The sequence below is a fragment of the Equus asinus genome, chromosome 22 (genome assembly GCF_041296235.1).
Source record: "Equus asinus isolate D_3611 breed Donkey chromosome 22, EquAss-T2T_v2, whole genome shotgun sequence".
Classification (NCBI taxonomy): domain Eukaryota; kingdom Metazoa; phylum Chordata; class Mammalia; order Perissodactyla; family Equidae; genus Equus; species Equus asinus.
In genome coordinates this window covers 63451578-63462209 of record NC_091811.1, presented here as the reverse complement: position 1 = coordinate 63462209, position 10632 = coordinate 63451578, and the positions used below count along the sequence as shown (strand labels likewise).

Here is a 10632-nt window from a genome sequence, read left to right as displayed (position 1 = left end):
TCAGATAAGTAGCTTGTAAATATTTTTTCCCAATTAGTGAGCTGTATTTTTGTTTCAATCCTGTTTTCCCTTGCCTTAAAGAAGCTCTTTAGTCTGATGAAGTCCCATTTGTTTATTCTTTCTATTGTTTCCCTCATCTGAGGAGTTATAGTGTCTGAAAAGATTCTTTTGAAACTGATGTCAAAGAGTGTACTGCCTATATTCTCTTCTAGAAGACTTATTGTTTCAGGCCTAATCTTTAGGTTTTTGATCCATTTTGAGTTTGTTTTTGTGAATGGTGAAAAAGAATGGTCAATTTTCATTCTTTTACTTGTGGCTGTCCAGTTTTCCCAGCACCATTTGTTGAAGAGACTTTCTTTTCTCCATTGTAGGGGTCAGGCCCCTTTTTATACATCACTAAGATTCAGGAGCCGTGCTTCTATACAGATCCTGGTTCTTTGCAGCATGGTGCCCCCACCAGAATGTCGTCGTCTTCAAGTTTTCTTGGCCAGCGTTTCCTGGACCATTCCCCTGTTGCCCCCCATGTCTGCCTGGTCTCTGCGTCATCGGCAGCTGCAATATGTTTTATTATATCTGACTCCAATTAGTGGGACCATCTATCACCTCCTACGATATGAGGAATGAAGTCTTCAGTCAGTGTACCTCTTAGAACATTTAGCTAATTCATCATTGCGACACATGGGTCAGTTATCAAGCGCGCTAAGGTCTTTTCTGTTATTGGTACTGGACTAGTATTCCTAAGTTCCCTGCATTCACCCTTCTCTACTTAAACAAAGACGTATTTAATAGAAGAAACGAAACACCTAGCGCTCTTCCATTTATTCAAATCAACAGAAAACTGACCTGCTGCTCTTCTCCCATCTGTTTCATGAGAATGCCTTGTTGTGTGATGCTTTAGATTAGCTTTGTTTGCTTGAGTGTCTTTTCGAAATTATGCCTCTCATGTTCAGCTTGTGTTACTCCCTTTGAGGCCCACGTTGTCGCATCTTGGCCAGTGACTTGTGCTTTCAGAACTGCCCCTGGCCTCCTGGAATGCCTCTCTTTTCCTGGTGGTGAGGGTTGGACCTTGCCCTTCCTTAATTTTCCCAGCCCCGAGATATGGCATTGTTTACGCTCTAAGAATCCCTGGTTCTTTCTGTGGAGAATAGTTTGAAGCCGAAATCTGAGTGCTTATTTTACATAACAAGAACATATGTGATGTCGTATACTATGTGCCATGGATTGTTCTAAACTCTTTACAAATATGGTCCCATCCCCTTATTGTAGCAATCCTATGAAGGGGGCACCATGATCCCCATTTAACAGATGAGGAAGCTGAAGCCTAGAAAAGATAAGTAACTTGTCCAGGGTCACACAACTAGAAAGTGGCCGAGTCAGAGTCTACACCCAGGAAGTCTGGCTCAGAAATCATCTCAGCTGTTTGGGAGTGTGTGTGGGTGGATGTGGCTAGCTACTGGGCTATATCTCTGGAAAAATTGTCTTTTAAAGTTTATAGATTTAATTGATATTTTCAAGAAATTATTTCATATACTAAAACATCACTGATTTTAAACATACTATTCTTTTATAACCTAGAAAAAAAAACCCACTGCCAACTCAGCTGGGACACATCGATGGTCCTGGGGGACTCCCGAGTGGACCAGCCTCTGCAGCTCTGATTTCTTTCCTCTGTTACAAGGGAGGCAGTTTCTCTTGCCTTCGCTTTCCTTGCTTGGCATCTGACAGCAATTCTTTTGCCCATTTATCATGACAAAATTTGTAAAGCTTTGTCTACTGGTAAGTTCCTTCCTTTCTTAAGCCCCATGAAGCAGTCAGTTATAGCATTGCAAGAGAGTATGGCACAACAAATATTTGCTCTACTTATAATCCACTTTATGCCCCAAGCTCTGTTTGTTTGTGGACCTTTGTGTGTCCGTGACCACCTTGTGTTTCCATGCTGAATGGAGTGCAGTCTTTCTGAAGGCTTTTTCGATGGTATCTCGAGAAGTCCCAGCAGTGCACATAATTCAGTTGCAGTGGTGACAATAGGAACCACTTTAACCAGCTCAGCTTTGTATTGTGTTTCTAAACCCTATTCTTCTTATGGTGTGAGGTTTCATCAACCACTAAGACTTCCTTTTGCAGGGTGACTGCAAAAGAAAGAAACCCTTTCAGAAATGTCGTACCCAGTCATTAGGTTGAATATGAACACGTACACCAAACTTCAGAGTCACCCTGACATTTTTCAGTTCTCTTCTAGGAACTGATGGCCCCCTTACAAATATGTTTTGACTAAATATTCATTACTACCTAGCTCCAAAGTAATATTTTTGAAAGTGTTCAATTCTTTTAGACTCTACACTCCTCCTCTCCCTCCCCCTCCCTACAGTGATGACTGGACACAAGGCTGGTTGCTTAGTTACCTATCAAGTGTGCAAATCTTAAGTGAAGTTGATAGTGTTTCCTTTGTTCTGCCATTGGAACGGTTGGTTGGGTGGATATTCTCCATCGTTTTCTATCCCACTGGATCTAAATGTGTGGACAGAATTCTTATGCTTGGTGGTTACATGACACCTGGCTCTCAGGCCTAGTTGTGAATTAGCCAGAATCCGTTTTGTCCACTATTGTTATTTTCCTGCCCCTTTCTTCAGATGTCATGAAAGCACTAAAATATGGAGGATGAGATTGCATGAAGGGTGTAAGTCTTAAAATTGTTTCAAGTATTTCTGGACCAAGCATGTGCTTCCTGTTGCTTTGTCTTTAGCCAAGCTCTGTGTTCTCCTTTTAGAGTTTTTGCCACTGAGACGCTTCCACCCCTTCACCAGCTGTTTTTGTCTTCATCTTAAAGCATTGAAGAGGCTTTCAGACTTGAGGTTGGTTGATGGAGCATCTCTAAAGAAATGAATAATAGTAATTACTTTGAATGGGAAGAACTGGGATTCTGGTGACGTTTGAAATGCAGTGGCTATAAAGCTCGACTCTTGCTAGTATATTATTTAGTCTGTCCATGTGTCATTCAGGAGGGGATCGGCAATAGCCTTTAGAGTTGCCTTAAAAAGTGAAATATCGATGATGGGCAGTATGTTTGTGTCCCTAAAAAACCCACCAATTTGGTTGCTACCTAAGTACCCCATGAAAAAGCAGTGGCCAAATATTTGGTCTAATTGGATTAGTCTAGCCTATTTGATGGGGAGATGCTCCTTTGGCTGTAGGAGATAGGCCTGTGTGGTTATCTCTAAATTGTAGCTGGTGTTTCAAACCATGAGCTGGCTGTCCATCTAGAGTAGATCCTCACTGGTTCTGTTTCCAGTGTTGTTCTTAGGAGTAACAATGATTATTGTAATCATGAGTGCTTCAGCAAGCATTGAGCCCTTCCTGTGTTCCAGGCACCGGGTTAAGGATTGAACATGTATTAGCTTAATCCTCCAAGTGATTCTCTGATGTCAGGAGTGTTACCATGTAGATGAAGCACTGATTCTTAGAGTTTAAATGACTAGTCCAAGGCCTCAGACAACAAGAGGAAGTTAGGATTCTGACCCAGGTAGACTGCCACCAGGGGTGGGGGCCCCCGTGAGCTTTGGTCCTCGCTAGGCTGTGCAGAGAGTTTGGGCATGAGTCCTGAGGCTATGCGCTCTGTCTGGGAAACGCCCTAGTCTTGGGCAGTCACAAACAGTGCCCAAGTACCTCTGTTTTGTAAATTTTTAAAAAATTCTAAACCTTTTGAGAAAGCATTTTATATTTGGTTATTCAGCCGCCTGAATTGGTTAGAGAGGAACCCTCCAAAGTAGACAAACCATGGAATAGTTATATTACGTCGCATTTGTTTTCTATTTTATTATCCTATTTTCCTCTAATCTTAGAGGCTTGTGTCAGAATCGGGAGCTTATAGAAATTCCCCTCCTTGCCTTAAATTGGAATGGAAACCTCCTTGCACTTGCCCTCCAGCGTCAAGGCCGAATGACGTTCCAGAGCCTCGGGGATGCCTGGAGCAGAGGCCCTGCCTCCTTAGATCACCTGTCAGGGCGTCCTCCCTGGGCGCCTCCCAGCACGGTCTTCGGCGTGGGTTGGAAAGCGTGCCTAGGAAGGCGCGCCTTTACCTGTTAGGAACGTCAAGGACACATCTCACTTGGAGGGCAGCTCTGCTCTTTTAATTCAGCTTGAGAGCCTTCACGTTAAGCGTCTGTGTACTGCCGCGGTCTTAGTTTTGTTGAGACAACTTCTATAAAGATGTCTGTAATTTTAGAGCAAGTAGCACTGGCAGTTCCCATCAGCACAAAAACAAAATTTTACCCAAAAGGCCTCTGTTGCCTGAGGGCATAAACCACCATGGTTTCTCTTTGGCTTGCTTCGAGTTTTATCTGTGAAGTGGCAGAGCTTTTTATGAAACTAGACAGCTACTTCCGTTAGTAAAAATCCTCAGTCTTTTCCTCTAATTCAAGTAATTTAAAAATAGGAATATGAGAACTAGTTGGATTCGGTTGCTAATAATTGTCATTCCTTCCTTATCAATGTAAACTCATCTTCTAAGGGTTTTGAAAAGTGGCTTTGGAGACGTGGCTGGTGCTCCTGGGGAGACATGGTGTCAATGAATGCTAACATTCACGGTGCAACCAAGGGCTCTCCATGCCATGAGAAGGCCCCAGACTTGCAGGGCTGGAATCTCTGCTCCAGCTGAGCTAACTACCTGTCCAAGAATATGTCAGGTCACAGGGAAAGGGTGGGGGATGGTGACCCTGGCATTTCTAGCCTCTAAGTCTCAGTGTTCTACAGACCTGGGATTTTCACCAGCCCAGAGAAAACCAAGGAGCATGTCTGGGTTTAGGTGGTGGTGATGGTGAGGAGAAAAGGCCAGAGGGTTTGCTGAGGCGGTTGGGAGGTGAGATGATATTATAGCAGCGTTTCAGAGACTGAAACATGTGGGAGCACTGAGAAGACGGCTCAGTTCCGTCCTCCATCTCTGGAAACCGACTTTGTGAGCTAAGCATGGCAGTTGGGCAGTAAGACTTTGAAGCCAGAGACCAGAGTTTAAATCCTGTGTGTGCTACCTCCCCTGGCCTCACTTCGCTCTTTGTAAAGTCGGAAACTCGTGTGAGGATGAGATGAGATGATATACAGACAATGACGCCACGAAGGAGATGCTCAGAAGACATTAGGTCCCTCCCCCAGCCCCACACATCTTTCCTTTCTTGTCCAGGTAAGGAGACTGGTATTCAGAGAAATTAAATGATTTGCCTGAGTGACAGAATTGGGGCTACGCTTGTATCTTTTCAGTCCTGCTACACCCCGCTGCCTCTCCAGGACGGTTGTGCCTGCTTTACAAATGTGTGGCGTTGAGCTGGCTGGGGTGCAAGACTGTTTGAGCTTTGTCTTCTCATAGTTGCATCTACTTGTGTTCCTTTACATACAGATAAAGGCTGTTGACCAGTCTCAGCAAAGCTGGCACGTCCCCTTAGTTCCCTCTGTTGGTGGGAGATACCCGTAAAAATTTCGTCTTCTACCTATGTACTTGGGTATTTAAAGTGTAATCAAAATGCATACTTTTTATAGAGAGGGATGTGCCTCCAAGCCTTGTCAGTCAACTTCTTGTAAATTTAACCATTTCTCCATTGATTTACATTCTAACATCAGTTGCGTTGGGGTTTTTGATCTTCAGTTGTCAGAAACACCTATTTATTACCTTTTCTTTTCTTTCCCCAAGCTGTCAGGTAGCTAATAAACCATAAACAAGAGCATAAGCACACCCAGGAGTTTTAAGAGAAAGAATAACAACATCTTTTGTAGTACCATGATCCTATAATTCATATGTTAACAATATGATATGCTACATGCCCCAATTTCTAAGTGGACAAGACTATTACTGTTATAACGTGTATTACTGTTCAGATGTGTTATCTTTCCCAGCTCCACATCCTGATGGTTTGGTTACAGCTTATCTCTGATTGTGATCAGTATGCTTTGAATATTCATCAGAGGTCATGATGGACCCAGAGACTTTCAGTGGCCTCCTAAGTGTCTTAGAACCAGTGGAAGGCTGTCTCTCGCTCAGTGGAAGGTTGACTTTCCTGTCTTTCCCCTTCAGTAAAGAGGCAGGAGATACCACAAATTTTAATGTGTGTAACTAAGAAAGCTGTGTAAATGGAGGTGATAAATTTTGAACTTTGCTTGAGTTATCCAAGCATTCAATAATACATTTCAGGAAGTTGTTTGGAGAAATGTAGGTTGATCATTACCAAATAAATCTCGACTTCTGACGGGCTGCCTTTTCGAAGCTTCTCTGCAAGTCCGCCTCTTTTCTAAATTTGGAAAAATCTGTGTATTTGAGCCTTGAAAAAGGCAGTCTCTTAGCAACATGGAAGGACAAAGAAGAACAAATTAAGTAAGACGTGTGCTATGATTTGTGTATGTTCTCACTGTTTTGAAAACCACTCTAAAGGGAGGTGTTTTTTAAGCTGTTTATAACATTTGATAAATTTGGAAGCATCAAAAACAGGAGTGGTGTGTTTTCTCCGCTGTGCCTTTTTCTCTTTGTCTCCCCACACTGTGCATTTTTGCTCACTTGGAGGACATACGTAGGCATTTATAATTAAGAATTAATTAAAAGTGTCTGCATGGAGGACTTTCTGCTCCAAACTTAATTAACTTAGAAAACATTGCCTTGATAAACAGATGGATCAGTTTTAAAGAGAGAACAGTTCACCCTCATTTTGGGCATCTATAATAATTCATTTAATTAACCTTGGAAGCATTTTGCATCCATTATGAATCTGTAAATAAGGAAATGCAGAAGTGGCTACTGCCCCTATTTAAGGCCAACTGTGTGCTATAGTTTATCTCCTTTGCTTGTGGGGACTACGCGGTGGGGCAGAGGGGAAGTTTTATAGTGGAGCTGTTCCTGGGCTGGGAAATCCAGCAGGGACCCTGGCTGCTCTGCCATGTTCTATTGGGGGAAGCAAGCCACAAGGCCAATGCAGATTGAACAGAGGGGAAATGAATTTCTCTCTTGATGGGAGGAGTGACTTGTATACATAGGGGTGGGAGGAATTTCTGATGTCTATCTTTGGAAATGATTTTTTACATAAATTAACGGAGTATTCATTTATGCCAAAGATAAGTTCCATCAATTCTGAGATATATGTTGCCCCTGCCCCAAGTTTTGATGTCTCTGAAATCAGAATGTGTCTTACTGTGCTAGTATCTTATCACCGTTGGCTAGACAGCAGTGATACATTGTTGCCATTACCTGTGATTGTGCAGATGTGGACACAGCAATTGTGTTTATGTGTAGTGTTGGTAATATACACGTCAAGGTCAATTGTGTATAAAAGGTCTTCAAAATATTAAATCGTGATTCAACGCTGAAACAAAAAGTTTTTGTGTACATAGAAAGTCAAGAAGCAGAGCAACAGGATGTAAATTTAGTATCAATAAAGCAAATTTTTGTTAGAGGAATGACCACACTTAACATTTTTTGCAAAGAAACAACTAAGAGCTTTGGGGGACCTGAGACACGTAACTGAAGGAGTTATGGCAAAAATATTGCCTCCCAGATGATAAATTATGCAACTTGAAAACAGGACAGACTGGCAGATCCCTTCAAAGAGATGAAAGGAATTTCAAAGCAGTAAGTAGATGGTTTGTCCCATTCGTAAGTTACATAGGCCTGTTGTTGAGGCTGTTAGAACATCCATTTATCAAACTTTCTGCCAAGTTAGAACTGTAGCTGCATATTTTCTAGTGCTTTGTGATTTGGAGAAAAATTGAGTTTAGACAAAAATTGAGTTTAGACAGGAAATGCCGATAAAACTCCAGCATTCTTTAAAAGGCTCTGAAATTTTTCTGTAATGTTAAAGGTGCTAAAGCGATCAAGGTCATGACCATGGGCTATGAAAAATAGCTATTCCTGTGAAAACTTTGCACAATGGCTGATGACCGAAAGTTGCAGCTATAATTTAATCACGAGCTACAAAACAATTCCCAAGAAGATTCTTCCCCAAAGATGTTATTGTGCATGTGCATGCGTGTGTACATGTGTGAGGCCCTTTTAGTTACCAAAGATATGACCCTGGTTATCTGAAAAGCCTTCTGTTGTGACATCTGGTAAGAACAACAAAGTGCCAGCCTCAAAACTGTCATATTGAGAATGTGGCAGCTTCAAGAATGTCCCAGGGACAACCGTGGAGCCTCAGGTGGAAAGAAATGGAGATGAGCACTTGAGTTAAAGTGATTCAGAAGAGCCAGGCCCAGCACGTGAAGATGTGTTAGGAATATCTTAACAAGTTCCTTTTTTTTTTTTAAGATTTTATTTTTCCTTTTTCTCCCCAAAGCCCCCCGGTACATAGTTGTATATTTTTAGTTTTGGGTCCTTCTAGTTGTGGCATGTGGGACGCCACCTCAGCATGGCTTGATGAGCGGTGCCATGTCTGTGCTCAGGATCCGAACCGGCAAAACCCTGGGCCGCTGAAGCGGAACGTATGAACTTAACCACTCGGCCACGGGGCCACCCCCCCATCCAGTTCCTTTTTTTTATGTAAGTACATGAGGGATATATGATAAATCTAATTATCTAAAAGCTTTTTCAATCATTACAAAATAATTCTAAGTGATAAGAAAGTTATGCTACAGTTGACTCAGCAGCATTTTTTCTAGTGTGCTAACTGTGGGTTCTTCTTATAATCAGTTGCCTCTTAAACTAGATAAACCTGTGCCAGACCTGAGTCAGAAGTTGGGGCTTTCATGGAATTTCCAGTTTAGGTATGTTGGGGGATTTCTACTCAGGTCCCAAGATGCATTTTAAAATGCATTTTCCCAGAGACAGAGTACATAAGATCAAAATTACTAAGCACTTCCATCACTTTTTATGGAGAAATAAGCTCCAAATTCCAAACAGCCAGCTCTTAAAGGAATTTAGTGTTAGCCCCATTTTCTTGCAGTTTCATGTATGTATGTTATATATTCCCAGCTAATCCATAAGTTCTGAGTGTGTTGTATAGATTCCATGAATAACTATTAAAAGATTTCAAAATCAAAGTAAGATGCATTCTTTAGTTGTTCATGGCTGTTTTACCTTTCAGGGGCTGCTAAAACATCCTCATTGTCTTCACAATATTGTCTGCAGATGGTAAATGTTCAAGAAACTTTTGATTTTTTTTAAATTAGACTTTATTTTTTAGAGCACTTTTAGGTTCACAGCAAAATTGAGAGAAAACAGAGATTTCCCATATGCTCCTTGCCCTTATGCATAGCCTCTTCCATTATCAACATCCCCCACCGGAGTGGGACGTTTGTTAGAACTGATGAATGTACATTGACACAACGTTGTCACTCAAAGTCCATAGTTTACATTCAGGTTCACTCTTGGTGTTGCACATTCTATGAGTTTTGACAAATGTACAATGGCATGTATCCGCCATTACAGTGTCATAGAGAATAGTTTCACTGCTTAAAAATCCTCTGTGCTCCGCTGACTCATCCCTCCCTCCTTCCGAGCCCCTGGCAACCACTGATCCTTTCACTGTCTCCATAGTTTTGCCTCTTCCAGAATGTTCTATAGTTGGAATCATTCAATGTGTAGCCTTTTCAGATTGGTTTCTTTCACTTAATAACGTGCATTTAAGGTTCCTCCATGTCTCCTCATGGTTTGTTAGCTCATTTCTTTTTAGTGCTGAATGATGTTCCATTGTCTGGATGTATCACAGTTTGTTTATCCGTTCACCTGCTGAAGGACATCTTGATTGCTTCCAAATTTTGGCAATTATGAATAAAGCTGCAGTAAGCATCCATGTGCAGATTTCTGTGTGGGCATAAGTTTTCAACTATAGTGGATACCAAGGATTGTGATCGCTGGATAGCATGGTAAGAATATGTTTAGTTTTGTAAGAAACCACCCAGTGTCTTCCAAAGTGGCTGTACCATTTTGCATTCCCACCAGCGATGAATGCAAGTTCTTGTTGCTCTCCATCCTCACCAGCATTTGGTGCTGTCAGTGTTCCGGATTTTGGCTATTCTAAAGAGTGGGTAGTGATATCTCGTTGTTGTTTTAATTTACATTTCCCTGATGACACATAATGTGGAGCCCCTTCCATTTGCTTATTGGCCTTCTATATATCTTCTTGGTGAGGTGTTTCTTAAGGTCTTTGCCGCGTTTTTTAATCAGGTTGTTTTCTTGAGTTTTAAGAGTTCTTTGTATATTTGGGGTAACATTCCTGTATCAGATATGTCTTTTGCAAATATTTTCTCTGTGGTTTCTCTTTTCATTCTTTTGACAGTGTCTTTTACAGAGGAGAAATTTTCAATATGATTCAAGTCCAGCTTATCAGTCCTTTCTTTCATGGATTGTGCCCTTTGGTATTATATCTGAAAAGTCATCGCTAGACTCAAAGTTATGTAGATTTTCTCCTATGTTACTTCCAGGAGTTTTATAGTTTTGCATTTTACATTTGGGTCTGTGATCCATTGTGAGTTAATTTTTTTGTGGAAGAGTGTGAGCTCTGGGTCTAGAGTCATTGTTTGGCATATGGATGTGTAGTTGTTCCAGCACCATTTGCTGAAAAGACTGTCTTTGCTCCATTGTGTTGCCTTGGCCCATTTGTCAAAGATCAGGTGACTGTATTTATGAGGGTCTCTTTCTGGGCTCTGTATTCTGTTCCATTGACC

At 41.5% G+C, this 10632-nt stretch overlaps 1 protein-coding gene across 2 annotated transcripts in view; it reads left to right on the top strand.

Moving 5' to 3' along the window:
- The window catches only part of PPM1H (protein phosphatase, Mg2+/Mn2+ dependent 1H), a 230819-nt gene that overhangs the window by 27831 nt on the left and 192356 nt on the right, over positions 1-10632 (top strand). The window lies entirely within an intron of this gene.